Raw genomic sequence first — 13,090 nt, 5'->3', positions numbered from 1 at the left:
AAAGTAGAATATACACGCGAGACCACAGAACAAAAAGCACGTATACATACACACGCACATTCACAGAAGGAAAAGCACGTAAGAGATGGAAAATCAAGTGTTAGAAAATTATATATTACGGAGCAATGGAACACATAAAATATTGCAGAAATATAAACACAGAAAACGCACAAAACAAGAGAGACACAGATATACGTGGTTCACCCAGTTTGGGCTACGTCCACCCTGAACAGCCAGTCCTTCCTTTTTATTATCCAACAAAATGAAGAGACACAACCTACAGCAAATCCGCTGTAATATCCTCTGTTTTCTCTCGCAGTCTCACCTCTCTGTTTCTCGCTCACAGAATACACATCTATATCACAGCCTCAAATACAATACCCTCATACAAAGAGAGGGGTTGCCTTCTAGGGCAAAAAACCCTAAACTAAACATAAGTTCTACCGTCATATCATCCGCCTAATGAACGGCCCAGATTGACTAGAAATTACTATACTTTAACAAGGCAATTTTACAGCTGTTTTTAGCTTCGGGGCACTGCCCCCGAAACCCCCCGCCAGGGGGGGGCTCCCAAAGGTCGCAGCCGCCCCTCCCTGGACCCCCCCTGCAGCGAATATTTTACGTGCGGCGTTGCCGCCCCCATTTCGAACTGGGGTCCTATGTGGCGATACCTTTGAATATAGAAGATAATCAGGCTCCACACCCAACATCAAGTTTTGGTACAAGGTATTGGTCCAAGTATTGACCCCAAGTATTTGGTCCAAGGTATTGGTACTAAGTGTGTTTGGTTCAAGGTATTGACAAAAGGCTTAAAGCTATATAAGGAAGAAAAGATAATAAGGCAAGTGTGCAAGAAATAATATTCTAAGGAATGCTTCTATCCAAAGTATATTTTATGTTGCGGGGTTATGTTTGGGACTACATCTAAAATATTTATGTGCACCTTGAGTTCAATATTGCATCAGGATCATGAGACCTGAAATGACTTATTCTTGAATGATCTGATATTGGTTGAGACTAGATCTAATGTTTTGTGCCTATTTTATTCATTATCTATCATGATCTGGGTTTGTTTGAAGTCTGGAATTGCAGCAAAGTTCTGAGTTAATATTTGTAGATCTGTATGCAGGTTTGTCTCAGCTAAAGAGCGTATACACACAGGTTTGGTTCTTTCAAGTAGTGTATACAAAAGAAAAGCTTCTTTTTAGATCTGATTGATCTATCTAATAAATTTTTGTTATTTTACTGTTGTCTGTTAATGAAGTCTTCTTAGATCTGAATGTAAAACTGAATGCATAAGGAAGCTAGCATTTGATTGATTGATTGTATAAGTGAGAAGGAGCGATCTCTATCCTCACCTATGTAAAGCTTCGAAAGTTGACAGAAGATATTTAGAATATTGATAGTTGCTACAGACTTGATTCAAAATTTTATGTTTGCAGTAGTTTTGAAGGTATATGCAGGTTCAATTAAAAGAAGTAGCATATACACGTAGTTTGGGTGTAGCCAAGTAGCGTATACACTATAATGCATGATTTTTGAGGTTATAGCTGGTTCTGAATGATGATGCAGGGTTCTAGGTTTAGCACATTGTTCTACTGTGAGTGATCTAATTTTTCAGATTATCTGAATATTGGTTGATGCAGTTTAAGTTTAAAAGTTATGATGGCCAATGTGAAAATTTGATGAAACATGGCCTTCACATTGTGGTGTTCTGATCCAGGAGTATCCATTTTGAAAATTCATGAAACGTGGTCCCTAGTGGAAGAGTGGAGTTGTTTTGTAGGCTGGCACCTACGTACTAGTAAACATATTGGCTAGTACAAGAGCTAGGGGGTTGTAGCACCCTTCAAGTAGAAGCTGGAGAATGAGAGAAGGTTGTAACCTTCTGTAGGTAGAAGCCTGTGTACTGGTATGAGTCTGCACCAGTACAAGATTGTAAACAAAATTTCTTATTATTAAAAGAAGACAGAGATGACAGTAGCAGGTGGTTTTTACCCACATTGGGTTTCCACCTTACATGTTGGTGTTCATGTGTGTTTCTTATGTGTGATGCTTTATTTTTGTTTTACTGCACTGTCTAATAAATATTTGATATACTGCTTTAAGATCAACACATGATAAATTTTCTAAATCACAAGATCTATGGAGATAAGTTGGTTTCCTTAATCACAATTGTGTGTACATGCTATTTCACATCACTGAAGTAGTGTATATAAATATATTTGGAAAATAAAATTATTGATCTGATAATACTGATTCACCAACCTCTCAGTATTATTTCCAACAATTCGTATCAGAGCAGGTCCTTCAGAAGAAGCTTGATCGCTTGAAGGGATATCCATCAACATGAATAATCAAGAAAGCATGGGATCCATCAAACTACCAAACTTGGATGGGAGAAACTTTGTTTATTGGAAAATAAGAACCACAGCCTATCTATAATCACTTGGAATGGATGTCGGCGAAATTGTGGAAGGAGGATATACATTTCCAACAGCTATTCCTACAGATGCGGTAGGTAAAAAGCAATATGAAACCAATGCCAAAGTTGTCAATATTTTATTGGGATATCTGTCACAATTAGAGTTTTTCAAAGTCATGCAGCTCAAATCAACCAAATAAATATGGGACAAAATAATTTTGAGCTATGAAGAAGACTCTTGGGTAAAACATGCTAAGCTTCAAACTCTCAGAATTCAGTATGAAACTCTTAAGATTCATAATGATGAAAGTATAGCTAGTTACGAAACCAAAACATAAGGCCGGTTGGGAGCGCGAGAGTAGGAGGGCGTTTTTTGAGCTAGGGTTATAGTTTAGTAGAGTTCATTCTCCATGGAAAGTCGTAAAGGAGGGAGCTCCACTCCCTCCTACAAGTTTGCAGTGGCCAGCAGAGGAAAAAAACCAATAGAAGAGAATAGAGATCCTTCAGCTGAAAGGCAAAGAAACAGAGAAAGGGAGCAGGAGGGCTCTAAATCTAAGGAGAATAAAAACACTAAGGAAAGAAAGGAAGCAGATAAGGAACAGGGCACAAAATACAAAACTCAAAAGGGACCATGTAAACCCAAGACTACTATCACTCCTAGAGTTGTTTTGAATGATCCCACTCTACAGGCACATAGGGACCACATGCAGACTTATGCAATCATTTGTAAGTTCATGGGTTTATGGCCCACTGAAAAAGCATTAAAAACATGGATTAAATACCACTGGAAACCAAAAGGAAGCATAGAACTACATCTTGGGTCAAAGGGATCCTTTACTGTAGTCTTTGCAAACATTGAAGATAAGGACAGAGTGTTTGAAGGAGGGCCCTACTTTTATGTAGTGGCAGGCTTTTATATGAGACCTTGGATCATGAATTTTGTCCCAAAACGTGAAAATTTTACCTCGGTCTTGGTTTGGGTAAGACTCAACTCCCTACCTTTGGATTACTGGCAACTGGAATCCCTATTTGCCATAGGAAATAAGTTAGGATGTTTTGCCAAAGCTTCTAAGGCCACCAGAAGGTAAAAATACACATCCTTTGCAAGAATATGTGTGGAGATGGATCTTTCTAGAGCTTTGCCGAAAGAGGTAATATTGGAAGTGTTTGATGAAAAATGGGTACAAACAGTGGATTATGAGCACATTCCATTCAGATGTCGTAAATGTCATGAGCACGACCATCTATTCAGAGATTTCCCTCTCAGTAAAACTGAAAGTAATAGTAAAACCAATACCATGAAAGACACGAAAGATTTCACAAAGTGGTCCAGAAAGGAAAAGGGAGCAAGAGGGGATTGAAGACACATCAAAATGAAAGGTAACAGGCCAGTCAAAATAGGTTTCAAGCACTAGAAGAGGAAGAGGGGATAACGAAAGCAGATCAGGCCAAGGGAGACAGTCCAGTGAACGAGGAGAACGAAGAAGAGGATGAGAAAACACAAAACATTAACAAACAAAAAGAAGAAATGATGAGTGACACAGAATTGGAGATGGATCTGGAAATGACCTAGAGTGAGATGGAAATGGAAGACCATGAACTACACGACATTCTTGAGAAAGAGAATTAGATCTAGAAGGTTTCTTGAAATAAGGAACTAGGGAGGGAGTGGATTTGTTACCTCCGGAAGAGTTCAACAACTGTTCTTATGGAAAAATTAGACCATAGGGCTGGAAAAGCAAGGGAATCATGAAAGGTAGGGCAATGAAGGTGTGAAAGCTATGAAAACCACACCGGGCTTGGCACCTAGATACCCAGGAAAGAAAAGAGGCAGGAAAAAGCAGAACGAGCTTTTGATGGAATGTGGAAAGCTAATGATAGACTCAGGTAAGATGAAAGACCTATCCAGTTACTCCTTTACAAATCTTTAATAATGAAGTTCACTTCTTGGAATATTAGAGGCCTAGGAAGTAAAAAAAAACAAAGATTACTTAGTAATAGAATGAAACAAGCAGCACCGGATGTAATCTTCATCCAGGAGACTAAATGTTTCATCAGAAAATAAAATAGATTCAAAGTAAATGGCTCAATAAATTTGAATTTCTGGAAGTCAAAGCAGAGAATACATCAGGTGGCATTCTCACACTTTGGAACCCCCAAAAAATTGACATTATAGATGCAGAGGAAGCCAGGGATTATCTATTAGTGGTCATACAACCGGTGGGAGATAAAGAAGTCTACCTAGTTATGAATGTGTATGGTCCCCAAAGAATAGATGGAAAACTCAAGCTTTTAGATTCCCTGCAGGATCTCAGGGAAAGACATGCAAGTATCCCTTGGATCTTGGGGGGTGATTTCAATATGATCAAATCTTTGTCGGAGAAAACAGGGGGCACTGAAACTCTAAATAAAAATTCTTGTGCTTTCCAATCCTTCATAGACAATATGAAGTTAGTGGATATTGTTATGAGTAATGGTACCTTTACTTGGAACAATAAAAGAGGAGGAGAGTCTCAGGTGGCTTCCAAATTATATAGATTCATTATCTCAGAGGATCTTATGCTCAAGGACAAGGACATAGTTGCAAGAGTTCTCCCCTTTGGAGGCTCTGATCACTGGCCAGTGCAACTGGAAATTCAGGGCATTGGTACCCCCAAGAATAGACCTTTTAGATTTGAAAACATCTGGATTTCCCACCCAGATTTTGTCATTAACATAGCCATCTGGTGGGCTAAAGAATTAAACATTTAGGGCACAAGCATGTTCCTACTTCAAAAAATACTAAAACATATCAAACTCAGGCTCAAGGAGTGGAACAAGAAGGAGTTTGGTAATATTTTTGAAGGAAAAAAATCTGTTGAGGGAAAAATGCAGGAACTCAACCAAACCCTTATCAGGGAGGGTTTTGATAAGGATAGAAATGAGCAGGAAACCAAGTATCAACAAGAATGGGAGAACATCTATAAACAAGAGGAGATTTTTTGGAGGCAAAAATCCAGAGTGGAATGGCTAAAAGAAGGAGAACGCAATACCAAATTTTTCCACAGATCCACTATGGCGAACAAAGCTCACAATAATATTTCTTTTATCAAGGATGAAGGAGGTAATCTTCTTCATTCTCATGAAGAAATATCAGCAGTGCTGGTTCAACACTTTCATGGTATTGCTCAGGAATCCTGTTCAGATAGGGAACAATCCATTAGGGTTATAACAAGACATATTCTTATGCTGGTTTCCAATGAGGAAAATTTCAACCTTAATAGACCAGTATCGAAAGAGGAGATCAATGAGGTCCTAAAAGAAATGCAAAATGGTAAGGCACCAGGTCCGAATGTTTTCAATGTTGATTTCTTCAAAGTTTTCTAGAACATTGTAAAACAGGACGTTCTGAATGTAGTGGAAGGCTCTAGGAGGGACAAAACCATTCTGAAGGAACTGAATACCACCTTTATTGCCCTGATCCCTAAACAGGATTTAGCTCTAACTCCTGATAGGTTCAGACCCATTTCCTTGTGCAATGTTGTCTATAAGATAATATTCAAGGTTGTGGCCAAGAGACTCAAACCTCTTCTTCACACCCTGGTGTTGGGGGAACAATCTGGATATGTGGAAGGTAGGAAAATCCTCGATAACATAATTCAAGCTCATGAGGTTGTGCACTCACTAACAAGCAAGAGGAAATCTGGCATGATCATGAAGTTGGATATAGCCAAAGCTTAGGATAAGCTAAATTGGAACTATCAGAAAAGTTCTCGTGGCTTTTGGGTTTGATCACAATTGGATCAAATGGGTAATGGCCCTAGTAAGTTATCCTAGTTTTTCAATTCTTGTTAATTGTTCTCCTTTGGAGACTTTTATTCCTTCAAGAGGCCTCAAGCAGGGAGATCCACTCTCTCCCTTTCTCTTCATTCTCATGATGGAAGGGTTGGGTAGATCTATCAAGCATGCTAAGGAAGTTGATAAAGTCAAAGGTCTCCAACTTACTGAAGATGGTCAAGCCTTAACACAAAAACAATTTTTGGATGATACCATGCTGTAGGGAATCCCCATAGTCAAAGAAGCTCTAACTTATAAGCAAATCCTGAGAGACTTCGCCATGGCTTCAGGTATGGAAGTTAATCTCTCCAAATCTAAGATTTTTTTCTTTAATACTCACATTGCTATTCAGAGAAATATTTCCAGAATTTTGGGCTTTCAAAGGGAGATCCTCCCTTCAAAATATTTGGGAGTCCCTCTAACGGCCAAGCCTTTTCACAAGAGAATTTGGGAGCCAGTGATTAGCAAACTGCAAGATAAGATTAGGAAATGGACTTTCAGATATTTAAATTTGGTTGGTAGGTTGGTGCTAACCAAGGCTGTCCTTCAATCGATCCTAGTCTTCATGCTATCAACTCTCCCAGCTCCCAAAGTTTTTCTATAGCAATTTTGAAATGTGCAAAGAGAATTTCTTTGGGGCAAGGGGGAAGAAAGAAAGAAATGCACCTTGGTAGCATGGGAAAAAATCTGCAAACCCAAAAACTATGGAGGGCTCAGTCTGGATGATCCTGAGATTCTAAGTAAGGCTTTAGGAGCTAAATTAGGGTGGCAATGGGTTAAATACCCTAAGGCTCAATGGGAAAGGATATGGAAAGAAAAATATGCACACATGTGGCAAAACAATGACCTAATAAGAATGTCAGGATATAATCAGGGCTCTCACATCTGGAATAATGCCTGGGACAATAGGGGCTTACTCCAAGGAAACAAATTCTGGGAAATTAGAGAAGGAAACCTTACCCTTTTCTGGGAGGACAGATGACAACAAGAACCTATTTTGTTAAAGGAGGACTTGAGGGATCTCAAGGAAGATACAGATACTAAAGGATTATCTAAATTAAAAGACTTTTGGGTCCAAACCAACAGTATTGGAAAATGGAGAACCTGGAGGAACTTTGAGTTTAGGGATGAAAGCCCCTTGAAGGCTAAAGCATAAACTCTAAAAAATATGTTAGAGCAAAGGAATATTTTGAAATCAGGGGAGCAAGATCAGCTAAGATGGGGCAACAAAAGTGAGGGTACCTTTAATCTCAAAGAAGAAAAACTCATTCTCCTTGACCTTAACTCACAAGCTCCAGATAAGACTTGGCAAGACCTATGGAGACATCAAGGCTAGATGAAGATTAAACTCTTCATGTGGCTGGTTCAGCATAAGAAAATCCTGACCTGGGATAATATCAGGAAGAGGGGTGTCTTGGGGCCTTCCAGATGTCAGCTCTGTGAAGCCCAAGAGGAAACTATGGAGCACCTTCTCAACAATTGCATCTTCACCTCCAGTTTGTGGGATTCTTTTGCCACCATTTTCCAACAGACTGATAGGGACAAAGGGAGCATCATCAATACCCTAAACAGATGGAGAAGAACCTTTTTAGACAATGAGATTCTTAGCTCAGCATGGGCCATCATGCCAAGTTTCATTATTTGGAATGTCTGGAAAGAAAGGAACAACAGAATCTTCAAGAATGAAAAGAGGCCATCCCAAAGCCTTTTTCAGCAGATCTTAAAACAAATTAAGGAAATGGTTGGTACTATTGTGCGAAATCTCCCCAAGAACCCTCCTTCTACCACGGATTTGAAAACTCTTGGTGAAATGGGTTTGCAGGGACTTATACCTCAGGGATGGGACAGGAAAGTTATCTCCCTGGATTCTAAGCAAGATTTCTGGCATCCTCCCCCCAAGGGCTTTTTGAAATTCAACATTGATGGGGCTTCAAAGGGAAACCCGGGCTCTGTGGGTTACAGAGGTGTGTTAAGGGATGAGAATGGTGGAGTACTTTTCATCTTCTACTGTCATTTAGGAAGAGCCACCAATAACATGGCAGAATTGATGGCTATGGAGCAGTGCTTAGATTTCTTGAAATAGGATAACCGGAAAAACGTGATTGTTGAAGTTGATTCAGAGTTAATCATCGAATCAGTCAAGAGGATCAGTTGGGGCACAAGGCTGGAAAAAGTCTCAAGGAATTGGTGTCTGATCTAGGGCTTTCAATGGATTCAGTAGCACCTCCAAAGCCTTCGGACTGTTAGCTTTAAACATGTAAGAAGATCGGCAAATAAATTGGCTGATCTTCTTGCCAATCAAGGGGTGATCAGCATAGAGAACAGGGTTGCATTTGGCTGGCAAGAAATGCCTCAGAGTAGGTTAAAAGCGAAATGTTATGACCAGGTAGATGAAGACAGGATTGTGTTTCGGAGTAGGGCCATGGAGATGGACTCTATTTCATTCAGGTGTTCTATGTTTCTTATTCTTTCTACTTTCAAGTCTTCAGGGGGTTGCAGTTCATTTTCGACCATAGTAAAATGAGTCAACATTGATTTTGAGATTTCGGGGGATACTCAGTGAGGCGGCCCTGGATATTCAAAAAAATACTGGTTAGCGGGTATTTTGTCCTTCTTTGTTTCTGGTAGAGAAAACGAAACAACAGGTAGGATCCCAGGGACTCTCGACAACCACAAAACCAGGGGTTTTTCATCTGGGATCAGATTACTAGGTTGGGAGAGGCTTTTAGGCGATCGCGGCCCTCACAAGCAGAAAATGGTATTGTTGAATTTGAAGCGATTCCATACAGAGGGCTACACATGGGGGTGGGGTCGGCTAAAATACCGCCCTCATCGCACACTAATGTTTAGTGCAATTAGTCGGTGTGAAATGATCCTCAGCCGTCGGATCATGTAAAGCGATTCAACAACTAGGATTAATCGTGTAGGTTATCAGTCTGGTTGGCAGGAAGCACTAATGTTCAGTGATATTAGTCAGTGCGAAATGATCCTCAACCATCAGATCATGCAAGGAGATTCAACGGCCAGGATTGATCGTGCTAATTATCAGTCTAGATTGGCGAGATTTTCGGCCAGCGGGAATCTCCCTACAATCCACTTTTGGACTGGAAAATCGTGCATAAAGCAGTTTCCAAGTGATCGCATGGCTCCTGAGTGGTAAACGGTATTAGAAAATTGGAAGCGATCCCATTAGGCTTCCAACACATGGCAAAGGGGTGGTAATGAATACTGCCCCACATCGCACACTAACGTTAGGTCATCTTGGCAGCGCAATATGGCTCCTGGTCGTTGGATCTAGCCATTCAGATGTACGGTAAGAATTAACCGTGCTGTTTTTGTGGGGCCAGGTCTCTTTCTCCATGAGTCTTATTGGGCTGCTTTTTTCCTCAGCTGGTGGTTGGCACGAGAAGTATGGTCAGTGGTGACTGTTGTTGATATTTTAGGCAGTGGGGTGTGGAAATTACTGGAGTTTTCCACGTCATTGGAGAATCATTTAGTCCAAATTTTTGTGTAATTTGAGAGGTTGGTAATGACTTTTGTAGGGGGAGTCATGTCTATGGCAGGATGCCCTTTGTTTTTCCTGAGTCCATGAAGATGGATGGTTTTTTGTATATTTTGTAACATTATTTTTTGTTTAATGAAATAGAAGGATCATCTCTTGCTTCAGCAAAAGAAAGTATAGCTAGTTATTTCTTACGTATAGATGACGTTGTTAATTGTATGAAGAATCTGGGTGAAGAAATAAAGGAAGTTACCCTAGTTGAGAAAGTTTTGAGATTCTTATCTTCTAAATTTGAATCAAAAGTGTTTGCCATAGAAGAAAAATAGGATTTGTAGAATATCACTATGACACAGCTTCACAAAATTTTAACTACCTTTGAGATGAGAAAGGGAGGACCATCAGATATGAGAGAAGATGCATTTAAAGCCTTAGCAAAAGCAAAGGAAGAACATAATGAATCAAGACAAATTTCAAAAGAAGAAGATGAGGTAAACTTTATCAAGAAGCTTCAACGAGGTTCTGGATTGTTTAATGGTAAGCTACCCTTCAAATGCTTTGCTTGTGGCAGAGTCGGTCATTATGCTGCCAGATGTCCTCATAAAGATAAATATGAAAAAGGAAGGGAATAGAAAATAAGTTGTGAATAAAAGGAGTTACTATACCCATGAAGATAGAGATGGTTTATCTAATAGTGATGAAGATGAAACTGGACATGGACAAGATTATAGACTTCTCATGGCTTATGATAGCAATGATTTGTGGGATAGTTTAGAAGAGGATAGTGATGGTTTATCTAATAGTGATGATTATAGACTTCTCATGGCTTACGACGATGATAATTTTTGGGATGCTTTAGAATAGGAAGAACTTCATGAAGAAATCTCTAAAATCAAAATTTGTTTAGAAGGAAAGGATATGATTATAGCTACCTTGACATACTAACTTGCTGAAAAGGAAAAACACAATGAAAAACTAGAATGTGAAATTGTGGGTCTAAGAAAGGATCTTGAGAAAACAAAATCTCTCAATCTTAGATTTACTAAAGGATCAGAAACTTTAAATGAAATTATCAAAGTTTAGCATTCTCCTCTGATAAAGACAAGGCTTGGATATACTAAAGAAGCATCTCAATCACAGAAGCCGTCAACCTCCACCAAAATCTATCTTTATGTAGCAAAGACCAATGAATAGTATGACAATCGTCAGCAAAGGCATAAAGCTGATCACCATGTAAATCATACTCAATTTACTTCAAGAATGAACGGAAACCACAACCAACCTTAGGCAAATCATACTCAATTTACTTAAAGAATGAACCGAAGCCACAACCAACCTCAGGCAAATCATACTCAATTTGCTCCAAAGATGAATATCATAGAAACTACAATCACTAGGTTAATAGATTCGATAGTTGCAGGAACTTCTTTAATGGGCAATGTTTTTCATGTCGTAATTTTGGGCACAAAGCTTCTCAATGTGTTGCTTACAAAACCATCATGACTAGAGAAGCACAAAATCAAAGGAATGCAATAGGAATCAAGAGAAGTTCTTATAATAACTTTTCTCCTCTTGAAAATGAAATAGAATGCTCAATCTGCAACAACTTTGGTCATGAAGATTCTGAATGCAAGAGAAAATTTCAGTAAACATCTCAAAAGGAACAAATGCCATTAAATCCCAAGATATGGAGAAGGAAATAATTTCAAACAGAAAGATGTGGTATAGCCTTGTGTGCAAAAGGACAAGAAAATCAATGGTACATTGACAGTGGATGCTCCAAACACATGACAGGTGATAAAGAAAAACTTCACTCATATAATGCCTTAGAAAGGGAAAATAATGTCTCATTTGGAAATGATACTCTTGCTGTTATAAAAGGTGAAGGTTCTGTTTTCTTGAAAGAAAGGGTTAAAGCTGGAAATGTTATCTATGTAGACGGTTTAAAGCATAACCTATTGAGTGTTAGTCAAATGTGTGATCAAGGAAATGAAGTGGTGTTTCGATCGAATGGATGTTTTTTTCATGAGCTTGATATAGGAGAGGCCATGATCAAATGTAAAAGAACTCCAAACAACTTATACATACTCAAGGGAGGACAACAACAGTGTTATCTAAGAAAAAATGATGAAAACTAGCTATGGCATAGAATATTGGGACATCTAAGCTTTTCTCAAATAAGAAAAGCATGCAGACTCAAGGTTGTTTGTGATCTTCCAGATATCAGCATCCTAGAAAATAAAATATGCAAACCATGTCAAACCAGTAAGCAAACTAGAGTTCACTTCATGGAAAAAGAAGGGTTAGCTAGTAAGCCTCTTGAACTTGTCCATAGTGATTTATGTGGACCATCGAGGAAAAAGTCACCTCGTGGAGAAGAATACTTTATTTTGTTCATTGATGATTTTTCCAGAATGTGTTGGATAGGTCTTCTAAAGCATAAATACGAAGCATTTGAAAAGTTCCAAGCCTTCAAAGCCTTGGTTGAAAATGAATCAGATCGAAAAATCAAATGCCTCAGATCTGATCGAGGAGGGGAATTTACATCTGATAAATTCTTTGACTTTTGTGAACAACATGGAATAAAAAGGCAATTCTCCACTTCAAGGACTCCTTAGGAAAATGGTGTGGTAGAATGAATGAACAGAATAATTCAACAAATGGCTCGAGCTATGCTAGATGAATCTAGAACTTCTACAACCTTTTGGGGTGAAGCTACATTCATTGCCGTGATTATTCTCAATAAAGCAAATGTTTGGGTAAATATCACTCAAACTCCACATGAACTTTGGTATCGTAAGACTCCTCTAAAATACTTTAAAGTCTTTGGAAGCAAATGTTTCATCAAAAGGACTGATGAAAAACATGGTAAGTTTGAACCCAGAGTGGATGAAGGTATTCTTCTTGGTTATTCTTCCAGAAGTAAAGGATATAAATGTTATAATAAAAGACTTGCGAAAATTGTTGAAAGCATTGATGTTGTATTTGATGAAGCATGCAAAAATCCGAAACAGATAAAAATAGAAGATTATGACAATGAAGAAGATGGGGATTATTTTCCCACATAAAATCAAAATGATATTGAAGAAGAAACCAATGGAGCACCAGAAGAAGAGATAATGGTATAAGAAAAGACTTTGTCCAGGTATGTTCAGAAAAATCATCTAGAAACTCAAATTTTAGGGGAAAAAGAGGCAAGTGTATAGACAAGAAGAACCATTACAAGGACCTCAAGCTACCTAGCATTACTGTCCTCAACCGAACCTCAAAATGTAAATGAAACATGCAAAGATGAATGTTGGGTCAAGGCCATGGATGAAGAACTTGAGCAAATTGAAAAAAATGATACT

The sequence above is a fragment of the Pinus tabuliformis genome, chromosome 8 (assembly GCF_031772625.1).
Source record: "Pinus tabuliformis cultivar Carrire ecotype Pingquan chromosome 8, CPIR1, whole genome shotgun sequence".
NCBI classification, from domain to species: Eukaryota; Viridiplantae; Streptophyta; class Pinopsida; order Pinales; family Pinaceae; genus Pinus; species Pinus tabuliformis.
This window is presented reverse-complemented; position numbering follows the sequence as displayed.